This window comes from Sciurus carolinensis, chromosome 9 (genome assembly GCF_902686445.1).
Source record: "Sciurus carolinensis chromosome 9, mSciCar1.2, whole genome shotgun sequence".
In the NCBI taxonomy this organism is placed as follows: Eukaryota; Metazoa; Chordata; class Mammalia; order Rodentia; family Sciuridae; genus Sciurus; species Sciurus carolinensis.
In genome coordinates, this window is record NC_062221.1 from 15,807,822 (window position 1) to 15,819,876 (window position 12,055).

Consider the following 12,055-nt stretch of genomic DNA (forward strand, 5'->3'; position numbering starts at 1 on the left):
CTCACTTAGCATGATATTCTCCAATTTCGACCATTTGCCTACAAATGCCATAATTTTATCATTCTTCATTGCGGAGTAATATTCCATTGTATAAATATGCCACAGTTTCTTTATCCATTCATCAACTGAAGGGCATCTAGGTTGGTTCCACAATCTGGCTATGGTGAATTGAGCAGCAATGAACATTGATGTGGCTGTATCTCTGTAGTATGCTGATTTTAAGTCCTTTGGGTATAGGCCAAGGAGTGGGATAGCTGGGTCAAATGGTGTTTCCATTCCAAGCTTTCTGAGGAATCTCCACACTGCTTTCCAGAGTGGTTGCACTAATTTGCAACCCCACCAGCAATGTATGAGTGTTCCTTTTTCACCACATCCTCGCCAACACCTATTGTTGCTTGTATTCTTGATAATCGCCATTCTAATTGGGGTGAGATGAAATCTTAGGGTGGTTTTGATTTGCATTTCCCTTATTACTAGGGATGTTGAACATTTTTTCATATATCTGGTGATTACTTGTACATCTTCTTCTGTGAAGTGTCTGTTCATTTCCTTAGCCCATTTGTTGATTGGATTATTTGTATTCTTCGTGTAGAGTTTTTTGAGTTCTTTATAGATTCTGGAAATTAGCGCTCTATCTGAGGTATGGTTGGCAAAGATATTCTCCCACTCTGTAGGCTCTCTCTTCACATTTCTGATAGTTTCCTTTGCTGAGAGAAAGCTTTTTAGTTTGAATCTATCCCAGTTGTTTATTCTTGCTTTTATTTCTTGTGCTATGGGAGTCCTGTTAAGGAAATCTGATCCTGAGCCAACAAGTTGAAGATTTGGACCTACTTTTTCTTCTATAAGATGCAGGGTCTCTGGTCTGATTCCGAGGTCCTTGATCCATTTTGAGTTGAGTTTTGTGTAGGGTGAGAGATAGGGGTTTAGTTTCATTCTATTGCATATAGTTTTCCAGTTTTCCCAGCACCATTTGTTGAAGAGGCTATCTTTTCTCCATTGCATATTGTTGGAACCTTTGTCTAGTATGAGAAAATTGTATTTATTTGGGTTTGTGTCCATGTCCTCTATTCTGTACCATTGATCTACCTGTCTATTTTGGTACCAATACTAAATATACTTTAAATGCATGAGTGCAAGAACTATATTTTAAAAAATAAAACTTATAAACCACTTAATCTAACTTTTTTTTTTTTTTTTTTTTTGGTACTGGGGATTAAACCCAGGGACACTTAACCACTGAGCCACATCCCTAGCCCTTTTTAAATATTTTATTAGAAGACAGGGTCTTGCTGAGTTGCTCAGCTCTTCCTAAGTTGCTGAGACTGACTTTGAACTAGAGATCCTCCTGCCTCAGCCTCCAGAGCTGCTGGATTACAGGTGTACGTCACCACGCCTGTAATGGGGAGCAGAGAAGGCATGAATGTGCAAAATAAGAAAATGCACAGCAAAATCACAGAGCAAAAAGCACTCACAAAAGAAATTAGGCTTTGTGATTAGTAGGAAGAATATTCGCTACACAAGTTACCAACAAATATATAACAAATTCCTAGGGAAAAAATAACAGAATGAATCAAACAACATTACCCTATGTAAATTTATGATTACACAAATGGTACGCCTTTACTCCATGTACAAACAGAGAAACAACATGTATCCCATTTGTTTACAAAAAAAAAAAAAAAAATTCCTACCAATGAGTAGGGAAAGACCATCCCAACTATGAAGTGTGAGAAGATATCAACAAACAGTGCACACAAAAAGAAAGATCAGTGGCTCCTTTGAAAGATGCTCTTTGGAAAGCATAATGGACAAGAAACAGGTTGAACTACAATGAAATGACATTTTTGACTATTGGACTAATGAAGACCAAAACCTGAATTACGCATTGGAGGACCTGTGGAAAAGACGGCAGGTTCACATGTTGTAAAAGTGAATGCGGCCAGACATGGTGGTGCACGCCTGTAATCACAGCAACTTGGGGCTGAGGCAGGAGGATCGAAAGTTCAAAGCCAGCCTCAGCAACTTAACAAGGCTTCAAACAACTTAGACCCTTTCTCACAATAAAACAGGCTGGGGATGTGGCTCAATGGTTAAGCGGCCCTGGGTTCAATCACCAGTACCAAACAAACAACAACAACAACAAAAAAAAAGTGAAAGTTAACGGGTGTGTCTTCCATGGCTGTCAGATTAGCACCATCTTTAAAATTGCAACTGCGAATATGCACATACCTATTGACCTTATGACTCTCCCTCCCTCATTTATTCGTATATGTCCTGGAAGATGCAAACGTACATTTCACCTGTGGCATGCATATGCAATGTTGTTTGTAATAGCAAAATATGGGGGGCGGGACGGGAGACAAACTAAAAAAATAATGATGAATCCATGTATGGAGACCATGCTGAAGAGAAGAATGCACTGATTTAGAAGATTCAGAGATAAAGTTGAACAAACAAGGAGCAGAACAATGTGTCCTATGCTGCCTTTACTGGAGGAGAAAGGAGAGAGGAGGGGGCGGGCGGAACAAAGGGCGGGGCATTTAACTCAAAGGGCCAGGTGGGACTGGGGACCAGACGTGTCTGTAAGAAAACTGGAAGTCCCAGAACAATCTAAAAAGACAACGAGCTTTCCTCTGCTCCCCATAAAGCTTCATCCTGACTTCACCCAGCCCTCAAGCCTCAACCAAGTCACGGCGACCAAGCAGGGTCACATCGTGAAGGGCCGCATGCGTCCTAGGGATGCACCTGCTGACCCAGCATGCACCCAGAAACACTCTGTAAGTTTGTCCAGAACACCCCAGCACATCAGGCGGGAGTCGAGGGAATTGCAATCTGCCAGTCCAGTTTGATAATTCACTGCCTCATACGCCCACAGTGACAGACTGCCAACCTCACATGCACCGTGAGGCAGGCGTCCAGGTGTCAGGCCCCTTCATTCAAAAGAGGAAGCAGCCTCAGAGAGGTGGCATAGTCTGTCTGGGGTCACACAGCCATCAGTAGCAGGACTAGGACCAGCTGACTGTTGCTCTCACATCTTCCTCCACACTATTTAGAATAGAGCCCTCTCCATGGGGGGATTGTCCCCAGCCCCGTGCGGCCACCAGCTCCCCCGACCACACACACAGCTTTGTCGTTGTGCACACGACAACTTTGGAGCTGCTGTGTTGAGACACATCTTACATGTGTTTGAGAGCAATAGTGAACTCACTAGCACTGGATGTGCCCATGTTGGGCCCGTGAGGGCAGGTGCTGTCCCTCCTCAAAGTCTCTGTCCCTATTAGTGGCAAGCAGGGCTCCTGAAGGATGCTCACAGGGGGTGTGACAAGGCAGGCATATAAACAGACTGTCCCTTTGCTGCTCCCCGGTGCAGGGCCCGGGGCAGTGTGCATGTCCATTAATGGCAGGCCAGGCAGGAGAACCAGAAGCAGCAGCAGGTAACGAAGAGCAGAGGCCTGCTGGGGCTGGGCTCCCTGCCTCTCTGCTGGGCCCTGGGCAAAGACAACCCCTCAGGCTCAGCAGAAAAGTGCTGCTGGTGACTAGCTAGCTTTGCCTGTCCTTTTGAGGATCAGGGTTATCATGGGCATCACCTGGTACAGGGCAGGGCAGCCAGGAGGCCCAGCGAAAGGTGAGAGCCCTGTGGCCATTTCGCCAACTGCAAGCATCCTGTCATAAACGGAATCCGTAAAGTGTCCAGAACTCTCCGTGTGAAGGGGTTTGTGGAGGTGGAGCCCTGGGAGGGGATCAGTTCACGAAGGCGACTTCCGCCTCCTCCAAGAAGCCTGCCCCGACGCACTGGGCCTGCAGCGGCCTGCTCCAACCTCTGTCTGCCCCAGGCCAGGCAGGAGATGCCTCTTTCCGGCCCTGCTTCTCTCTACCTTGAGGGCATTTCCTTGAGAACAGGCAGCTTTCACCTGCACTTCAGCCCCGGCCTCCCCCAGTGTTCAAAACCAGGCAGAGCACACATAGGGGTGGTGGAGAGAAGGTGCCAGGCGCAGGAAGGACTCACTGTGGCTCTGTCCAAGGACAGAGCAGTGAAAGGTCCAGGGCTGGAGTCAGGAGGGGGAACACAGGGCCGAGCTCGGCACAGTCACCTCCTCTGAGCCGCCAACTTGGCTGGGTCCCGCCCGCCCATTGCTAGACACTTCTGTGCACTTTCCCTGCTGGTAACCATTATTTATTCACTCAACACTTAGTGGGTGCCTGCTGTGTACCAGGCATTGTGCACTTGAGAGCTGGGGACACAGCCGTGGCCCTGCCAGGCTCGGTCTCTGTCCTCTCTCTCCATCCAGAGGGAGTGGGCACTTGCTACATTTCTTTTCTTGTTTCTAGAGCAGCATGTGGCACAGGGCCAGGCACACAGGACCTAGAGCAGAATCTAACTTCCTTATGGGAGTAACACCATCTCCAAACGCAAGAAGCAGCTTGCCAGAGGTGGCCTCCTCCACACTCCCCCAGACCCAACTTCACGACTTCTGCCATGCTTGGGTGGGGGCGCTTAATGACATTACCCTGAAGGATCCACTCTGGGGCTTCAATCCTGGCTAAGTAAGAAAACGAAACTCAGAGTGCTCAGTGCCCTCCCCGGCCCTGCGGTGTTGCTGTCCAGCGGGGAAATAAGGTGTCATGGCGCAGCCGTGGCACGCTGTTCGAGAAGCCTCAGTGCCCTGAAAATTATGACACTGTCTTTAGAGGCCCAGGAGAGTCTGGCTGGGCTCAGCAGGCAGGGGCTCTGCAGGGGGACCTGTCTGCTGCAGGCTTCGGTGATGGCTGGGTGACATGGCCTCTCTCAGTGTGGCCTCAGGCTTTGGATTTGATGGGGCAGGGGCCAGGGCAGGTTTCCTGCCTTCCTTTAACCAGCAGTAACCCCCCCCCCCCCAGGGATCCGCAGCTGCAGGCATCACTTCCCTCTGGGGAGAGCCCACAAAGGGGTGAGTGAGGCCCAGGGACAGGTGTGAATAATGGCAACTCCAGCAAAGAGAAAGGAGTCTCGCTCCCCGGAATCCCTTCACAGGCTGCATGTGACTCTCGAGTATATATCACACGCTTGTAAAAACGCCAGCTGTCTGATGGTGCGGCCTACCTCCAGCCCCCCTCAGGCTTGCCACGGCTTTCCAGAGAACGCCCGCTCCTGGTCCTAACCCTCCCGGAACGCTCCATGATGCTCCTTCAGACCATCTCCCCAGTGACGCCCTGCCCTCCGCCCTTCAAGTTCCCTGAGGTCCTGCCGCCACTGTCCCTTCCCCTCCCCCAGGCACACATCTGTGCAGTTCCACGGGTCAGGGGAGCCCCACCCACCTGCTCTCAGAGCCTCTGTGATTGTTCCCACCACAACAGCCATGGCAAGGGGCCAGGCTGGGGACAACTTCAAGACAGGGGCTGGGTTTCCCTCATCAGAGTCCCCAGGAGTCCATCCACATGGCTCAGAGAAAATGGTGGGTGAATGTCTAGAGACGCACAGTGCCAACAGAAGAGTAAGAGCCACACGCTCCCTTGGAAAGCACTTCTGCGGACAGTGAACTTGAGAAGCAGCCTACATGAGCTCGGACCATTTGTCTGATGTCTTTATTCCTCATTTGCACCTCTTTCCAATGGTGCCAATAATGTCTTCCTGGGCCTGGTTCGGCTGGAAGGTTTTAAGGTAGTCTTGATGGAAATATTAAGTAGAGGATTTGTTTTATTAAAAGACTCTCATTCGGAATGAACCCAGCAGCAGGAAACGCACTAAAGAACCCCCGACGTTTAATTCACAGATGTCCATTCCCTCTCCCCACGCGTCACACGGGGAGTTGACGCTCCCTCCGACGGGAGGGCAGCCCTTTCTTCCCCGGCGCTCACAAAGAGAGCCATCTGTCCAGCTCCAGGTGGACCCGACTCTCGCCCATCTTCCTGGAGCGGAATCAATGAGGCTTGCCTGGGCCTCTCCTCCTCCTGGGGTTTCCATGGGAATCCTCCCACGCGTGACCGAGCCGGGGGCCCCCAAGGTGGAAGCTCAGCTGTCAGCCTGGGAGGAGCCGGGAAAGGGATGGAGCAGGCTTGCTGGGCGGGGACCTGGCCAGCCTGCTCTGCAAGGTCATTTGAAAGAGACAGAGCTCTGAGCCTGTGAGGCCATGGGCAGGCCTGGTCACTGTGCAGCGGCTCCTGTGCCCAGAGGGCTGCCCTGGGAACATGGGGCTTGCTCTGCAGGACAGCCGGCCTCCGGGAGGCCCGGCGTGGCTCGGGCTGGGCAAAGCATGAAGAGGGACGGAGAGAGGGGGCTGCTTCATGGGCCCCCCCGGGGAAATTTTCTATTAGAAGAACGTGACACTCCTCACCTCCAGTCTCTTATTTATCTCCCAAGATGAACTCTGCCCTTTGGCTTACCTGTCTGAAATCAGAATGCCTGAAAGAAAAGCAAAACCATTCCAGCCTCAGAGTTTATCTAGGGGATCATAATAGGATCTGCGGGGTTTCTGAAGGCCCCTCAGTAAGCCTGGATGTTTCCAGCAACATTGAGATGCCAGGTATTTATAGAAGGAGGGAGAAAGGGAGACCCAGGGCGGGAGCCTGCAGCTGGGAGGGAGCCACCGCAGCCCCAGGGCTGTGTGACTCGCATGTCTTGGAGGATGTGGCTAACAGGTGGTTGTGTCCGCAGCACCTAGCTGGGCGAGCTGGAAAAGAAGGCCCCGGTTCAGTTTATCCTAATTTCACAGCACGACCAGCCAGGTGGGTAACCCAGCTCTGCTCTGACCGCTCCCTCCATACACAGCACCCGGGAGGTGTAGAGCTCAGAGCTGCAGCCTTCCTGCCTGCCCACATCTGCAGACACCACCCGGTTTCCTCCGGGCAGCTTCTCTTAGGACTTGCACCTCCAGCCCTCCACAGAGACTCCCAAGCAGTGGCTCCTGCCCTGGCTTCCCTCCTTGGCACCAGACTCACCTACTGTAAGCTTGGTGACCCTAGATGGTATGCTCCTCAGGCAACCTTGTAAAGCAGCTGGCCTCTTTCCATCTGAAGCCTCCCCCTGTGGACACGGTCACTGTCTCAGTGCTGGGGGACATCTGGGAACCCAATGGAACCTCAGAATCGCACGTGCTGGGCTGACCTCTGCCTCTTCCCTTTCCCATATCCCAGGTTCCCCTTTGCACGCCCATTTCTGCTGTGGATCCCCTTCCTTCTGTCTCCCTCACTCAATGACATCCACCTTCCCTTAGTTCAGGCCTTGCCTGGGTCACTGCAGCTATCTCTTGGGGACCACTGTGATTCAGTCTGCCTCCCAACCCACCATGCTGCTGAGAGGGCAAATCTGACCACCTCCCTGTTCGGCCCTCCAGGAAGCTTCTCCACACTAAAACTGTGCCCCTTAGGTTGGCATCCAAGGGTCCCCAAGACCTGCACTTGCTTATTTCTCCCACACTCAGTCCCTTTTCAGGGTCCAGGGAGCGTTCAGGGCATGACACCTTCACATGCTGGGTATCCCGGGCCTTCCCGCCTTTCCTCACCCCACGTCCCCCGCCCCATTCTGTGTGTGGCTCTTAGCCCCATGCACCCTCTTCCTCCACCTCACTGTGTCCTCATCCTAGCCATGCGCCCCGTTTCTTGCTGCCAGGGTGTCTTGCTGCAGCAGTTTGTCTGTCTCCCAGACTAGCACACGCCCCCACCTGCTACCTCTGGCTGCATTAGGTGCTGCCAGATTAGAAGGAATATCCGCCCCACACCTCTTGTTTGGTTTGCATTTTCACCAAGAAATCTTTTTCCACATTTTTTTTTTTTTGGCGGTGCTGGGGATTGAAGCCAGGGCCTTGTGCATGCGAGGCAAGCACTCTACCAACTGAGCTATCTCCCCAGCCCCTTTTTTCACTATTAAAGTATACATTTTAAGTGGGGATTAAGTTCTAAACTCAACGTGGGAAGCAAAAAAATCACATGCAATCAACACTGCCCTATGAAGTTCTTCTGAAGGTACCAAAAGTTCAAGATAAATGATTTGGGATGTGCCAGTCTCTTTCCCAAAGTCAGAGCCAGATGGCTGTTTCCTGCAGCCTCTGGACACATCCATATTTCTGAGTAGCAGCAGGAAAACCCAGTTAGCATTTTTTGTAGGAACCATGTTTTATTTAAACGGTGTTGCTGAATTTTTAATTTTTTATTATTGATCTTTTTTGCCAAGTGTGTTTGGCCATGTTCACATAAGTTAAGTGCACACATTATGCATTAAAAAGAATAATAATAATAATAATAATAATAATAATAATAATACCAGGAGAGACTTCTGATGACCTTGATCAAGGCCCCTCCACCCTCAAGATTTTCCACATTGGTGGTTCATTCTAGCTCGGGTGCTGCTGCCTGAGACCCTCTGTTCCTGTACCAACAGAGAAGGGACGTTCCAAGAGCCTGGGTTTGTGACAACAGGCCAGAGAGTTTAGAAAAAGTTAAGTAACTGTGACATGGTGAGTTGTAATGGGTCTTCTCTCAAAAGAGCAAGAAACTCAGGGCTCTGGCCTGGGACTCGGCCACACCCTGGGCTAGAAGTGAGGTCCCCACAAGGACAAGTTCACATGAATGATGAGAGGGTTCCAGTCCTATGAAAAGTCAGGGAGACATGTATTCTAGACAGGGAGCCCACAAGTGAATAATCCCTGGAAGTGCTGGAGCAAAACCAAGAAGGACAGGAGGTTAGAGCATGGCAAATGGTGACAAAGGGACACAAGGGGGCCTGGAGGACCCTGGGAGTGTCTAGATTTCACTCATGGCGGCTTTGAGGAGGTTCTACCTTAGGAAGAAATTGGATATATTTACATATTTAAAAGATGCTTCAGATACGTGGTTACTCCTGTTTGCTAAACTGATGTGTGGAAAACGATAAAAGCATTAAAGCTGCGAAGCTTCCACCTGCATTTTTCTTCTGCAGGGAGGGAGGCCATCCTGACACAGGTTTTGGCTCATTTCGATTTCGTTTTCTGTGCGAATCGTCTGTAGTCTTCGTGCATATGGTCTTTTGCTTGTTGGCTTGAAGACATCTACACATCTGAAGAGACGAGCCTGTTGGGATAGGAATGGCAATTCTTTCTCCCGTTTGTCATATCTTTTGACTATTTATGGTGATTTCTTCTCCTTTCAGATTTTATTTCTATATCTTTGAATTTAATCCATCTTTAAAATAAAAGAGATGCACAAACTGGAGAGATATTTGAGTGGAATGGCCAGTAAGTTAGATTTTGTTTGCCACGTTTTTGGCCAAGGTGGCTTCAATTCTTTTTATTAGCATTTTAAGGAAGTTTTAAAGAAGGGAATCGGAAGGCATGTGTCTCCGAGGACTGTAGCCTTGGGTAAAGTATGTTTTTGTCTTTTTTTTTTTTTTTTGGTATTGGTGCTGGGGATTGAACCCAGGGCCTTGTGCATGCCAGGCAAGCTCTCTGCCAACTGAGCTATCTCCCCAGTCCCTCTGTCATGCTTTTGATGCCTCATTTTTCCACAAACTCATTTTATCTGCAGCCTTCAAAAAAAATAATGAAGGTTTTGGGGAAGGGATTTGAGAGAAGGATTTGGGTGCTCTCCCATCAGCTGGAGGGAGGAGGCGGCAGACTTTAGGTGGAGGACAGAGGTGCCAACTGGGAACTATCTTGAGGGCTACCATCTCTTCCCAGAGGGCCTGGTGGACAAATTCTGAATCATTTTAATAGCCTTCCCCTGAGTCATTTCACCTCTTCCAGATTTAGGCTCATCAAATTTGGGAGGTGGGGGACAGGAAGTGAGTAGGTGGATAGGGGGTTCAGATTCCTAAGGGGAGGGAACTCCTATCTTCACCCCCAAATCCTGGAGGAGGGTGAAGTGCCAAAGAGCTGAGAGAGGTTGCAGAACTTGTTCAAGGTCACACTGCAGGCTGGTGGTGGAGGCAGAATTTGAACCCAAGCCGTGCTCCAGAGCAGAGAGTTTCCCATCCCCTCCAGACAGAGGTACAGAAGGGTCCTCTCCTCCCTTCCTGTCCGCAGCAGCCCGCGGTTGGCCACGGGGCAGCGGCCACTCCCCCAGTTTCTCCAGCCAGTCAGAGGTCCGGGGCTCGGCGCCCTTTCCTGGCCACGAGCCGGTGGCGCGTCCAGCGCGACCAGGGCGGACGCATTTGCTGCGCTCCAGGCTCTGGCCTCCTCTTCCCTTCCCGGAGCCCCCGATCCCCTCCCTTCCTGAGCAACGCCAAGTTTGTCTCCAAGCAAGGCCGGGAACTGGCCGCGAGCAGCTCTCAGGCTAGGCGATCAACCTTACAGTCCCAGCGTCAGGAATAAACCATGACAAGAGCCATCACTTCACCAGTGCCTACTTGGTGCCAGGCGCTTTACTTCCACTGCTCCGAATCCCCCGGACGAACAGCTTTCCCCCTCTCAGCCCGCCCAGGAAGTATTGTCCCCATTACACAGACCAGAGAGCTGCTGCAGCTCTGGAAAGTTGGATGACATGCTTGGACTCGCAAAGCTAATACTAATGCTAGCTAACGTAGGACCGAGTGCTTCCCGTGTGGGGAACAGGTCTGCGTACCATCTCTCAGATCCTCCAAAACCTTTCGAAAACTGGCACAATTATCACCCCCACTTACGGATGAGAAGACCGAGGTCTGACGCCTTGCCCAAGGTCACCCAGACAGTGAATGACGGATATTGGACCCAAACCCATGCAGGGTGATTCTGGAGGCAATTTGTGTGTGTGTGTGTGTGTGTGTGTGTGTGTGTGTGTGTGTGTGTGTGTTTTGTCTCCACTACACTGAGAAGCAGCGAACTTCGAACCCACCGCGCTAGGGGGCCCCCAACGTTCCAGGGCTGCGCGCATACCAACCACCTTGGACCGCCACAATCCGCAGAAAGAAATTAGCGGGGACAGGGGCAAGACGGACATCTGGAGCGCTGACTGTGACGAGTGCCGGCCCTCATAAAGTCCGAGCTCCTGGATTGCAGCCCCCGGTCCCCGTGCGCCCCTCACCAGCGGATGGAGAATACTCACCATAAAAGAGAGGGCGAGCGCCTGCCCCGGAGGAATCCCCAGCGCTGGCAGGTCCCGGAATCCCGGGAGAGAAGTCTGCTGCTGCCGCCGCCGCCGCCCACTCAGGGGCGCCCGAGTGACCCCGCAGATGGTGGCTTCCTCCCCAGAGCCAGCCGCGCGTCCTCGCGACTGGTGCCCGGTAGCAGCGCCTTCTCTGCCCGGCAGGGTGGCCTGGAGTTGGGAGCGTTCTTGGCGAAGTTGGCGCTCAGGCGCGGCGAGAGGGCGCCGGGGGTCCGGCCCAGAGCCGGGAGGCGCCTTTACTGTGCCGATCCTAGGTGCGCGCCGAGGCCCGCGCTCCAGTGCTCCGAAGCTTGGCGCCTGACCTGGAGGGCGGCGAGTCCCGCGCTCAGGGCGCACGGGCCGCACCTCGGCAGCCGGCCACCGGCGCGCCCAGCGTCTTTCCCAGATTCCTGGGCGCACGCAGCGCTGGTTCCAGCCGTGGCTCGGGCCCGGGCTGCGGTGCGCTCATCGCCTTCCCCAGGGGCTGGGCGCCTTTGTGCGCGGGGCGCGCCGGCCGCCGCGGCCAGCTCTGGATGCTGCAGCCGCCGACGCCTCCCCCTCCTCCTCCGCCGCCGCCCGCTCCCCGCCTTCCCGGCCGGCCCGGAGGCTGCAGCTGAAAGCCGATCCGGCTGAGCTCATCCCTGAAGGCCACTAATCCAATAGCCGCGGAAGGCGCGGCCGCCGGGAACGCCCCTTCCCCCACCATCCCGCGCCCCGGCCGTCCCAGCTCGAGCCGCTGCCGGCGCCGCCACCTTCTCGAGGCCACCAGCTGGCGGGAGAAGGAAGTGGAACCCGCGCCCGCTCCCCTGTGCCAAAGCGGCGCGGTCGCCATTCACTCACCCGCCCGCTCGCCCGCGCACTCCCTCACTCACGCACTCATTCATGCGCGCGAGTCCTCCCCCATTCATTCAAGCGCGCCTGGAGCGCCAGGGTGGGTGCCCTGAGAGGGAGGAGATACCCCGTCACTAGACAGTTTCTGTGCCCTTACTCAAGGCACATGGGAAACAGCAGCCGGGGAAAGAACGATTTAATAACCCCCTTCCGTAGA

The 12,055-nt window shown here is 52.7% G+C and overlaps 1 protein-coding gene across 1 annotated transcript in view; it reads right to left on the minus strand.

Annotated features, from left to right (window-relative positions):
* Positions 1–11,558, minus strand: part of Spsb4 (splA/ryanodine receptor domain and SOCS box containing 4) — a 71,645-nt gene extending 60,087 nt beyond the window's left edge. The window contains exon 1 of the mRNA XM_047564421.1: positions 10,969–11,558. The gene's annotated coding sequence lies outside the window, so the exon portion shown is untranslated. The remainder of the gene's footprint in view (positions 1–10,968) is intronic.
* Between the last annotated feature and the right edge of the window lie 497 nt (positions 11,559–12,055).